Source organism: Amborella trichopoda, chromosome 12, assembly GCF_054954075.1.
Source record: "Amborella trichopoda isolate Santa Cruz 75 chromosome 12, AtrichopodaSantaCruz75HAP2 v2.0, whole genome shotgun sequence".
Taxonomy (NCBI): domain Eukaryota; kingdom Viridiplantae; phylum Streptophyta; class Magnoliopsida; order Amborellales; family Amborellaceae; genus Amborella; species Amborella trichopoda.
In genome coordinates, this window is record NC_142347.1 from 48,479,534 (window position 1) to 48,492,531 (window position 12,998).

The following is a 12,998-nucleotide window of genomic DNA, read 5'->3' on the forward strand; positions in this document are numbered from 1 at the left end:
TCAGTTCGGGTCCGCATTCGAAAATATATTGTGGGACCCAAATCCAACCAGGATTTAAAGTCTTTGGACCAAGACCCAGACCTGGACCCGGACCTGAGTTGATTATGGGGGACTTGGACCGGACTTGGACCCAACTTAAAAATCAATTTCTATATTAAAAAATATATATTTGAACTAAAAAAACAAAGAGAGATTAGAACCCAAACTTGGTCCCAAATCCAGATTTGGATCCAGACCCGAATCGGATATAGGCTATTGGACCCGGATCCGACTTGTCTGGTCAACCCCTGGACATTGGTCAGGTCTCGGGTCCCAATTGCCACCCCTACTGTAGCATAGGAAAATATATAAGAATCTTGGAATTAGGGTAATTCAATTTTTTTGTATTATTTGTCCAAATTGGAATGTGCCTAGGTCCGAGTGACTCAAGGGAGTCCAAGATTGTGCCAAATATATTTCAAGCACTACTATTACGGCGAAAGGCTGATTTTGGAAGTTTTTTATTATCTAAAATTTTAACCTAAGAGTAGGAAGTGATTTCTTGGGTATTTAAAAGTGGGTATGGTATGCATAACGACAACTTTAAACAATCAAATTAAGATGCATCTCCAAACTTTATCATGAAATACAATTTTGGTGTAAAAAATTCTAGGATGGTGCGAGGATCTATTTTCATCTCTAATTATAAAATTTTAAACTTAAAAAATAATTAAAATCAAGTAGATCTATAAAAATATGAGAATCTTGAAAATAGACGGTCCAAATAATGTGTTGTAAAATATACTATCTTTAAGACTTGAATATACTATTTTTAAGGCATGAAATATCAAGATCTATGTAGTCTCGATGTGATGATGATCAATTAGGTATTTTAGTCTCGATGTGATGATGATCAATTAGATATTTTTCTAACATAAAAAATAACCTATTTTGAAGGATTTTAGAAGTTCATCGTTATTTTACATTTTTAAGTATCAAGCTTATATAATTTTTGTTGTTTTTTATTTTCTTTTCTTTTCTTTATGAGCTTAGGCACTAGGTTAATGAGGTCACAACCTCTAATGGTTAAAACCAAGGAAAATAATATAACTTAGACACGCATTTTTTTTAGAAAATGCGTACGTGGTCCTAAAAAAACTCCCTCATAAAATTACATGCATATTTGGTACGAGTGAAAATACTTTCTGGTAAATATTTTTCCATAAAAAAACCCTTCATATGATTAGGCATTAAAGTTTTTTTATACCAATTGGTCCCAGTAAAAAATTTCGAAAAAAGATTTCCACTCATACAAAAGTAAGAGAATTTGCTCTGATTGAACCAGCAGGTCATAAAAGCCAAAATCAAGTCTTAAATAGGCTTGACAAGTTATCATCAAAATTAATTTTAGCTCCACATTGGCCAAGACACTAATCAGATCCATCGTACCAAACAGTAAAATTTGATTTTGGTAATTCTGGTTCTCTATAGTTACTTTTCTTTCGTGTTGGACCGGAACCGGCTGCTCCAGATTGGTACCTCTCTCTCTCTCCCTCTCTCTCTATTAGCGTTTCTCTGAGAGCGACTCACTCTATCTCTCTCTAAGAACAACTCTCTCTCTCTCTAAGTTTGACATGGCTAGGTAGGCAATAGGTCGGGCTGGGTCTAGGTTCAGACCTAAAAAACTATTATTAGAACCGGACCCGACCACACCAAAAGTCATCAAACTTAAATTTGGACCCGAAAATATAATGGGGGACCTAGATTCAAACCCAATTGAACCCGACCCAAAGAATATATCTAAATATATTTTTATTTTTAATAATGTTAATCTTATTTAGTTATAAAAATTATCTATAAAAAATAATTTTTTAATAAAAAATACTCGATCTGTTGATAAATACAAAAATCACAACTTACTTCTAACATTTATTATTGTACTTTGAGGGGTTTTTAACCAAGACAAACCCAATTTTCACAAATTAGGAAATACGGCCTATGGGTCAATTTTTGAACCCATACCAGAACCTGAGACGGGTTTAGCCGTCGGGTCCGGGTCCATTGGAACCCCCTTACTTACGTAGCATGACTTACCTCACGTTCCTGCACCACCGCCGTAACAACAGTGCTTTATGACTACCCTTCCGGAGCAAGGAACAACCCCGACTCCTCACTGTGTGTTTCTCTTTGAAAGCTTATGCAGATTAATGGCGAAGGAGGAGTTAGTCTCTCGCCCCTGGGTCATTGGCTGGGTGCCTTTCCTCGTCGTGGCTCTTATTGTTGCCCACCTCCTCGCTTTCGTAACCTCTTTCCCTTGTTCTCTGTATCTCTAGATTACTTTTTCTCTCTCTAAATTACACTCTCCATTTCTGATTTCGATTCTCTCTCTCTCTCTAAATTATGTTTTATATTCTCTGATTCTTGCATTGTGTATTTGGGGTTCCTTGATGACGCTCCAGGCTTATTGGATTTACAGGGTGGCAACCGAAAGACAGTCACATAGGAGAAAGACGCATTGATATAGGAATTTGTAAGCTCATTTCTCGATCGTTTTTGCTTTTTCATGCTTTGTTTTCGCATTTGATGCGATTTTCGTTACTGGGTTCATCTAGGGTTTTTCAGTTTTTGTTTAATCTATGTATTTGTAAGCTCATTTCTTGATTCATTTTGTTTTTGATGATTTTTTTTTTAATTGTTGGATATAGGGTTTTTCGGTTTTTGCTAAATATATGAATTCGTAAGCTCATTTATTGAATCATTTTGTTTCTTCCAGTTTTATTTCCGCGTAATTTTTGTTACTGGATTGATCTAGGGTTTTCCAATTTTTTACTTTTTATTTTGGGTTCGCCATTGAAATATAAGTGATTAAAACTTATGATGGTTTGATTTTTGCTTTATGGTTTTACATGGCAGATGCTAGGAAAGAATCTTAACACGTCTAGCTCCATAAACTGTAAGATTAATCTTTTATGTATCTTGATTCCTTTCTATTTGTTTTGCTGTTATTTCTTTTTTGTTGTATCAATCTAGTTTTTTTTTTTTCTTTCTTCGGGTAGTTAATTTGAATGTAAATAATTCTAATTTTATAGTTTTTTCTAACATTCAAAATATAATACATAAATTTTATTGAGACAAACTGTATGTTATTTCATATACACATGGTTTTGGCAGAAAGTATTGTTACATTTCTCGTTTCCTGTATTTGAATTGTGTACTGAGGTAGTTGAATAACAAGGAAATGGAACACCTATTTGTTTATCTCTTGGAATTTTGGGACTAGTTTCTTTAAATGCTCTTTCAAAAGTGGCTAGAAATATATGCATAGATAGAATGAGTTTACCATCCAAAATCCATCTCGGTGATGGATTTGGAGTCCACAGGTTTACAGATCTACCATCCCGGCCACCACGGTCACGAGTACGGGAAAAAAATGAAGTTCGAGCCATAATAATGGGTTGTCTTGTACTTCTATTTTGGAACGCTCATTTCAAGATCCCAGATCTACAGTGCTCTGGAGCACCAAAATTATAGATCTGAAGCGGAAATGGATTTGCAGTACATGAATCCCTTGAGAACCAGGGAGGATGCATGAGTCGGATGACTCACCAAAGACTTTCCTTTAAATTTTGTAGCTAATATTTATGTTTTTCAAGACATGTTAAATTGGTTACATCTTTCTTGTGCTTGAAGTTAAAACACATGCTCGAGTCCAAGCATTTTAGAGCCGATGGACTTTTTGATAAGAACTAAAACAATGAGTTTGGAGTTAATTGCGTAAATCAAGAAGAAATCTTATGCAATTTGTTGAACTATTAGCTAGCATTAGAGTGTTGCAGCTTTCTCTTATAGCTTGGAGGAAAATGCTGTACTATCATGGGTTTTGAAATCCATTTGTCACATTTGTTTTCATAAGTAGGGCCTAGTCCGCAGGATTCAAAGATTGGTTCGATATTCCTCAAATTTGAACTGAAATTCATAGGTTCATGTTCAAATTTCTCCATTAAGTATAGGCAACAGGAGTCTGGAAATCTTTTTGGTAGATATTTTACATGGCTTGCCCTTATATTCTTCTCGTATTTCACGTTTTCGATCTTTGTCCCAATTTAAAGAAGAAAAATTTACTTGTAGAAAAATTATTAGTTTTTTGTCAATATGCTATATGTCCTAGAGAACGACATAAACTTTGGTACGATAAGAAAGCAGCATCTAGTTGCCATGAAACCTACTTCCCCCGAAGATTATTTGTATGTTCTATGCTCACTTCAGACATTGGTGCTTGCATTTTTGTTGTCCACACATATAATTTTTGGTTAGGTCATTATGTTATTATTCACATTTATTTGTGTCATGATTACTTCAACTTGTTCTTAATCAGTCACCTTTTGGTCCAGACATAGCCAAGCATCAGTGAAAAATGCAGTTCGACGGTCCTACGTTCCCTTAAATTCTATATCTTGGGAGCCAAAGTTAATGTTGAGATGGATGTTCTCAATAACAAACTCAGCTGAAAGAAGCTCTCTTTGGTTTCTTTTTTCACCTTGAGTTGAACATCCGAAAGTCACCTGTTCTAATTGTTGTTTTTTTTTTTTGATCGTCAACTTAATTTCACTACTCAAAATTTATTATCTAGTAAGTGTGTATTTTTTTCCTTCACAAAATTAAGCCCATATATTGCAAGACTTAAAACTTTGATTGACAATTCCATCTGTCCTGGATCCTATTGTATATATTCACTTTCAAAACGATCATTGGATGGATCAATATTTCATTAGGTGAACATAGTTACTTAGTTTTTCACCATGAAACCCTAATCATCTCCAACAACCCTGATCAGATCTCTATCCCTGACACGATTATTGACAAACTGGACCTTATTGCCTTGACATTTAAACTTAGTATCACAACTTGGTGTGGTTTGCTCTTGCAATCTGGGCTACTCTTATATTCTAAGCTTTTGGGCTTTAGATACTTTTTAGAGGGCTAGTTTTTACGTCAATTGTAAGTCATTTCACCAGCCATAGAATATAGAGCCATCATGTGCATAGATGGGCCATAAGAGTTGTACTTATTGGTCTATAAAATTGCGCACAATAACTAGCTCCTCTTTTATTTATTTATTTTGTTTTAATTGACATTACCCATAAAACAGATTGATATTACAAATTTGCAAGAAAAGGGCCAATCCAAAAGGAAAGGAGGCAAAAACAAAAGAACTAGGGCTGATTGGATTTCTGCCATGTGGGATTTATTGATTGCTAGAGGGATGCTGCAGAAGAGGCTAGATGATTGGTAAGACTAATACTAGATAGATCAATTGAACAGAAAAGACAGAAAAATGAGCCAAAAAATTTGTTCTTTTAGAAGGGTTGGGCGTTTGTTTCTAGTTATTAAGAAGTAAGAGATGGTCATTATGGGTGAATGGTGAAACATTCTGGACTACAAAATAGGAACCTAGTAATGCTGACTATATATAAAAAATTTCATTGATTGTAATTAATCCATGAGGATCTAAGGACAGGAAATATAAGGAGAGCATTTACTATGCTCATTAATTACGTTCCTAATGAGCCTCGTTTCTGTTGAGGCAAAGGACAGGAAAGATAAAGAGAGCATCAGTGATTCACAATTCTGGGTAGTGATTAATTGCCAAATAAAATATAAATATATATCCTATGGTATCCCTCATAATGTACTTACAGAATAAAGGCCACTTCAGTTTACTAAATATAATTTCCCCATTTATTTCACGTTAAAAAAGAGAATCTATATTTATCTCTGTATTTGCATGATTATAAATTGAAGATGGTAGGGTATTTGTGAAAACCCAGTCCAACTCACTGCACATACTATATCTTAATGTTTTATCTACATTTATCTCTGTATTTGCATGCTAATATATTGAAGATGGTAGGGCTATTTGTGAAAACCTAGTCCAACTCACTGCACCTACTATATCTTCATGTTGTGAAGAGTGCCGGAGTTTGCACTGTGGCTAAATGCTCGGAGAAAAGTGGGACTCAAGCTTTATTCTGAAAAAGGATATAAGGGGCTTTTTTCTATCAAATTTGGATAAGCTGCAATTATAACAGTGCATATTATGAATTCCAGTGAATATTATGAATGTATTTTAGGTTTATTTGTTGGATGTTCTGTGATGAAAATGTGACCATGCAAATTCATTTTTCTAAATGTCTCAAACTATAATCAACAAAATGTAGTTTTCTAATTATTAAAAAAAAGACAAAAAAGAAAAGAATGAAAAGGAAGAAAAATTTGTGAACTTTCTTTTCCTTTGTCGTTTAATTATTTTTCCAATTTGAATCAATTTGGTTGAACCACTACAATATGTACATAAAGCCAGTTAGCTCTTTTACTTAATATGTTAAAGTAAATTGAGATCTCATTTGCTGTGTATTTTTTTCACCTATATATACTTTTGTTTATGCTTATACAAGTCCATTACTCATTTCCAGAAAAGTTGACCACTCATGTACCAAAGGAAGCAAGCACACGCTGGATACCTCAGCTTTTGGGGTGCCACGGAAGGGATTGAGTTTATATGATTTTTTTTCTCTTGCTTCTCCTAGGGTTTATTAGTTGTTAAAACTTTTCGTTCTTATTTTTATTGTAAGTCTAATGGTTTATTGTTGATAAATAAGATAACTCCTGTTTTGCTCTGATCTTTAAGAAATTTTGAGGACATGGGTTTTGATAATTTTCTACGTATCAAATATCCTGTAATGTAGGCGGACAGCCTGCCCCTGTTGGATTGGTGGGCAAGATGATCTCTCTACTGTCCAATATGTGGAGCTGCTAAACATTGTCAAATTATTACTGAATCAACAAGTGATTTTAATCATCTGAATAACTTGTTCTTGTATTTGCTTGGTTTATTTTGAGGAATGATGTATTTGCATTGTTAAACTAATCGGCTGATTATCAATGGTGATGAATTCATGGTCTTCTAAGAACCCGAGGGTGTTTAACACCCCTTCCAAGAATTAGAATGCCAGCTAATGACTTATCTCAGTTCTTTATCATTTCACTATACATCAAGATTTGGTATTGATTCCATTTTTTTCTTGGGATCCAGAATTTTCTCCAAGTTGCCATAGTTCACCCTCAAGTAGCTTCCTACTTGACTGAGTTCCATTGAAGGCAAATGCTCTTCCTTCACTAGTTTCAGATCAGTGTCCTTTTGGCCTGAATAACTTAAAGGCACTATTAATGCCATGGGTAGTACTGAAGGCCAAAGAGAAGTGGGGTTGGCTTCTACCCTTCTATAAAGCTCTTGCTCTTGTCGGATGGATGGGATAGAGAAAACATACCCTCAATACAAAAGGTTAGAGAGAGAGAGAGAGAGAGAGGAAATGGGGAGTTTGGGATTAGCTTGTGTATTTGCTTTGCTCTGGTTTAGTAGTAGTTCAGTGTTTGGTGGAGAAGTTGTGGAAGTGGAGGACTATTGTGGGGGTTGGCCATGCTTCTTTGTATCTCCACCCCCTAAAACGTCACCTTGCGGAAGGCATTGTGGCCCGAAACCGACACCAGCGAGAAAAAGTGCTCCACTAATCGGCATGGCTCCTTCTACTCCACCTGCTGTAACTTTGGGTAGCTCACCCCCTCCACCTCCTGTTCTGTGAGGTTTACTTGTGGTCTTGTTCTACAACCTAAAGAAAGAAGAGAAAGGAATGGTCTTCATTTGGTTGGAAATGACGAGCAATGGTCTTCCGTTTAGTTGGAAGTGATATTAGCCTCTTTGCTATGTTTCAAAGTCTTTCTTTTGCCCTTTTTAGTTTTGCTGGTAAGTGTGGCAATGGAATTTGTAGCCTCAGAGGCGCACTAGGTGTAGAGTTTTTGAAGGTTAGATGGGTTTTTTGTGCTCTATATTTTCTTGGCAAGCTGTCCTTCATTAAAGAGTTAAAAGAAAGGTAATCTCAAAATGTGACTTAGTGATTGGTTGCCAATGGAGATTATGATGAGACTAGTTTATGGGCTGTGAATCGAGAAAGAGAGAGAGAGAGATATCTTGTTGAGATTTGAGAGAGATATTGTTGAGACTTGAGTGAGACTTGAGAGAGAGAGAGAGAGGGAGAGAGATAGAGATAGAGATAGACATATCTTGTTGAGACGAGAGAGAGAGAGAGAGTGCAGTGTAGTCAGATTATCTTCGCTTCGGTCAAAGACGCCAAGCCTTCAGATTTTTGGCCTAGATTGAAGTGAAGCAAAACCTAGTGAAGTGGTTTTGGTCAGCTTCAGGCCACTTGGGTTAGCTCCAGCTAGCTTTGGCCTGATTGATTGAAGCTTCAGCCTCTTCGCCAGCCTATTCGCCAGAAGCAAAGAAAGATCAATATAAAAGTATTTTTTTTATTTTTTTTGAAAATATTTTAAAATTTTTTATTATTGTTATATGTTGCATATGTAAATATTTAATTTATATTTATTGTTTTTTTTTTTTAAAAAAAAAATAAGAAGTCTTCTCTTGAATTGGCCAAAGCATGAAATTATTTCATTTTTTCTCACCAAATTGAAAAAAACTTTCGAAGCAAATCTGACGACACCATTGAGATAGAGAGAGGCAGATCTTTATTGAGATTTGAAATGGAACATTGATAGAGACAGAGAGAGGCAGATCTTTATTGAGACTTGAAATGGAAGGGCCAAACCCTAGAGGATAGGAAGGTGTCCACCTTTTTATTATGGGGAAAAGGATACTTCTTTGTTGCATTACGGGGGATATATGTTAATTACTATCCAACTATAGTCTATTAATTACGAATTTAGAGCATACCGTTGAATTCGAACTGTTTGTGATTCTAGAGCCTGGAAATTTCTTTTTCCTTTATACAAAAATTCCAAGGTTCCAACTCACGTGAGCCAGGGTTTTAAAACTGCAGATTCCGGTTGAGAATCATTGGGCCGGATCGGATTTGGGAAAGGCGGATCTCTTCCCAGAATCGAGAATCTACCCTGTTCTATATAAAACTGTTCTATATAAAATCTTTTATTCGCCTAAAATCTATTATTTGCCTTTTTTAAATCTTCAAACAAACATAGATGATGGAGATGACCTATGCAAGTTTTTGTTTTCTTCTTTATTATTAATTTTTTAAAATTTTTGGCATGATGGTTGATTTGGCTAATCTGGATTATAGTTAGCAAGAAAGGGAAGAACAATATATTGGCAAACCAAAATAACGACAATAAATTGGCTTTGTTCCAAAAGGTTGGAGACAAATAATATGGTAAAAATATAGATAAAATTAGGTAGAGTCCAAGAATCATGAATGTTTTGGATCGACTCAAAAAAATCAAAGTAAAAAAAAGTCAGATATGCAACAATTACACAAGATTTACAATTATTCTATTGTTAAAGTCATTGACCAGTAGTTTAGGTCCTTGCCTGGTATTTTTTAGATGGGGAAAATTTTTTATAAGTGCGAGACGCTAAAAAATCAAATTAAGGCGCACCTCAAAATTTTTTTAGAAGAGGTTCATTTGAGGCTCAAAAATCTGCAAATTGATCATCCTGACTTCAAAATGTAAGGACATGAGAAAAAATGGATTTCAAGTTTTGAAAATAGTGCATTTTGTAATGTACTTTCTGGACCGTCAATTTTCAAGATTTTCTAGTATTCATAGGTATTTTCGATAGACACTATTTTTTAAGTTTTAAATTTTATAATTAAAAATAAAAACAAATTTTTAGGCCATAATAAAGATTTTCAATACTGAAACACCACCGTTCCACACCATTAGTAGGTGGGCCTTACTTTGATCATCAGCCCTATTACAAACTACACCCTTTAGATAGTGACAAATTTTTGTTAAATATAATAACCGTACTTACTCTGCTCTTACAGCACAAAACATATGATGGGTTTGTTGGGAGTATGCAATGACAGACTATTTGAGACATATGGTTATGTGTCCCATCTTTTTCTGGGAATACAATGAGATATATGATTACTTTGGAACATTATAGTTTTTCTTGTAATTACTGCTTGTGGTTTTGGAGAACAATTTTTTAAGAGACACATATTACTGAAAAAATTTTGATGAAATTTTTTGCTAAATCAAGTTCCTTAGCTCTATCACATTTTTGAAGTGTTTTAAAATCAAATTCAATTATATCAAATCAATAAAGAGAATGGAAGTTTCAATAAAGTTGTGGAAGAAATTCTCTTTTTAATACTGTAATCGTTTGTTCTAGCACACAGAGTCTATGGAGTTCTATCATTGTGATCCTTCACTCTAGGTTCAATACATGGAGTTAAGATTCTAGCTACTGGACCTACTGGCCGTGAAGGGACTTCCATTGAATCTCCAGACCAACCCAGTTAAAATTTACATTAAATTTTCAGAATTCACAGTACCAATATTCTTAACCTGATCTCATATGGCCATTCTTTCTCTCACCTCCCTTTCCATGGCATTTTCTCTCTCATCTCTGCTATGGCTTCTCCTCCATTTCATGGAAATCACCTGACAACTCTTTGTACTCAACCCCATCAAAGGCCCATCTTAGAGAAACCCATCTTTTCTCTTCTTAAATCCTCCAACAACAGGAAAACCCTTCTCAAAATCCATGGCCTCATGTTCATTAAAGGATTACACAAGCAACTTTCTCTCTCTTCACTTCTTATCAACAAATATGCAGAGTCCAATGACCTTGAGAGCTCAATGCTGGTCTTCCAAACCTTGGAGCAAAAAGCAGAGATTTTTGTTTGGAATTCAATCATCAAAGTCCACTTGGGTGACCCCAATTCATACAAGTATGCTATCTCTCTGTTCAAGCAAATGCAATTTGAAGGCATTAGACCTGACACTTTCACATTCCCTCTGGTGATCAAAGCTTGCTCGGGACTAGAAAACCATTTGGAACAAGGAAAATTAATACACACTCTCTCTCTAAAAATGGGCTTTGTATCAGACATCTATACTTCTAACAGCTTGATTGATGTGTACATAAAATCATCTGAGATTTCTCTAGCTCTCAAAGTGTTCAATGAAATGCCTCATAGAGATGTGGTATCTTGGACCTCCATTATCATGGGATTTGTCCACCTCCAATATTTTGATCATGCCTTCTTGTTTTTTCATGAACTTCAATTAGAAGGCCTTCAACCCAATTCAGTGACTCTACTTTGCATGTTTCAGGTTTGTTCTCTCTCTAAAAATTTAGTTCAAGGAAGACTACTCCACTGCTACACCATTAAAAATGGTTTTGATGCTTATTTATCTCTGCAAAATTCTATCTTGACAATGTATGCCAAGACTGGAAATTGCAGAGATGCAGAGCGCTTTCTCTCTCTAATGGTAGAGAGAGATATCATCTCTTGGAATACCATGATCTCAGGCTATGTTCATACAGGAGAAGATGAAAAGGCCATGAAGTGTTTTAGCCTGATGCAAGCTGAAGCGATGGCTCCGAGCCCTGAAACCATGACAATTATCATTTCTTCTTGTGCACAATTGGGAGTTACAAAGACTGGTAAATGTCTTCACAATTTTTCGATTAGAAGTGGTTTATTGGATGTTTTTGTAGAGACAGCACTCTTAGATATGTATTCAAAATGTGGAGAAATAGCTATGGCATTCCGATTTTTTCACACCATGAGAGCGAGAAACATGGTATCATGGAGTGCCATGATTTCTGGTTTTGCTCGGAACGGGTACTCAGAGGAAGCCATTGTGCTTTTTAAGAGAATGCAATACGAAGGCCCAAAGCCTGGTTCCGATGCTTTGAGAAGTCTTGTTCTTGCTTGCTCTCACATTGGAGCTCTACTACTTGGTAGAGTCATCCATGGCTACCTGATAAGAAATGGGTTTTACGAGGATCATGATATGTCCCTGAAAACATCAATGGTGGACATGTACGCCAAATGTGGGTGCATGGAGCTCGCAAGAAAATGTTTCGAGGAGATGCACATGAAGGATGTCGTCTCATGGACCGCCATGATAGATGGCTATGGCATGTATGGCCATGGCCATGAAGCTCTGCAACTCTTTGGTCGAATGGAGAGAGAAGGGATCAAACCGAATCAGGTCACTTTTGTTAGTGTTTTATCGGCTTGCAGCCATGCGGGTCTCATAAAAGAAGGCCTCGAGTACTTCAACTACATGAGTTTGGTTATGGGGATTAAGCCTGGTTTGAACCACTACACTTGTTTAGTGGACCTTTTGGGGAGAGCTGGCAAGTTACAAGAAGCTTGGTTAGTTATCAAGGACATGCCCATTAAACCAGACAGTAGAATTTGGGGGGCCCTATTAAATGCTTGCAAAATCCATTCAAATTTAGATATTGCGGTTTATGCAGCTAAGAATGTTCTTGAATTGGAGCCTGAGAATATTGGTTACAATGTGGTTTTATGTAATATTCATTCATGGGAGAAGAAGTGGGGAGAAGCTGAAAAATTGAGGAAGCTGGTTATGGGTAGAGAGATGAGGAAGAAACCAGGTTGGAGCTTCATTGAAGAAGGTGGTGGGATTCATGGGTTCATTGCTGGAGATAGAACACACTTTATGGTGGAACAGATCTATGGCGCTTTGGGATGTTTGGTAGAGCATATGAGGGAGATGGAGAATATGCCTGATTTGAATGACTCGTTTCCTGGATCATGATCCCTTTTTACAAATAGTCCCTGAGATGAATAACATATGGAGTTACAAGTATCTTCATAGAGTCGAAGCTTTCTTATGGCGAGATAGAGATAAGTGCTTATTGGTAGAACAACTCAGCAAGAGGGGGTCATCATTACAAACATTTGTATTTTGTGTAAAGGGGACGAGGAGACTAATGATCATTACTTCATCCACTGCCCATTGCTTAATAACTAATAGTTAATAAGTTCGTGACAATTATTTTTTGTAATTTATGTTTACGTTTTATTTATCATAATAAATTCTAGTTAATAACCTGGTAAAATCAATTTATGGTGATATATTAAGAATTTCCATTATTGTCGTAACATAACACTTCTTGGTTATGTCACATATGCAATCTAAAAACAAAACTATTA

General features: G+C 35.8%; 1 long non-coding RNA gene and 1 pseudogene across 5 annotated transcripts; both read left to right on the top strand.

Moving 5' to 3' along the window:
* Positions 1–1,962: 1,962 nt before the first annotated feature.
* LOC18435642 (uncharacterized) lies at positions 1,963–6,840 on the top strand. 3 transcript variants are annotated; one of them, XR_966711.3, is made up of 4 exons: positions 1,963–2,279; positions 2,439–2,509; positions 2,893–2,932; positions 6,453–6,840. It is a non-coding gene; the product is annotated as an uncharacterized LOC18435642 (long non-coding RNA). The 3 variants fall into 3 exon arrangements; XR_016045436.1 differs by having other exon boundaries at positions 2,072–2,279; positions 2,456–2,509; XR_016045437.1 differs by lacking the exon at positions 2,893–2,932 and having other exon boundaries at positions 2,078–2,279.
* A 2,222-nt stretch (positions 6,841–9,062) lies between these two features.
* LOC105420759 (putative pentatricopeptide repeat-containing protein At3g23330 pseudogene) lies at positions 9,063–12,837 on the top strand (annotated as a pseudogene). Of its 2 annotated transcripts, XR_016045432.1 has the most exons (2): positions 9,838–11,136; positions 11,351–12,837. The product of XR_016045432.1 is annotated as a putative pentatricopeptide repeat-containing protein At3g23330 pseudogene, transcript variant X2 (transcript). The 2 variants fall into 2 exon arrangements; XR_016045431.1 differs by having other exon boundaries at positions 9,063–12,837.
* Positions 12,838–12,998: the final 161 nt, after the last annotated feature.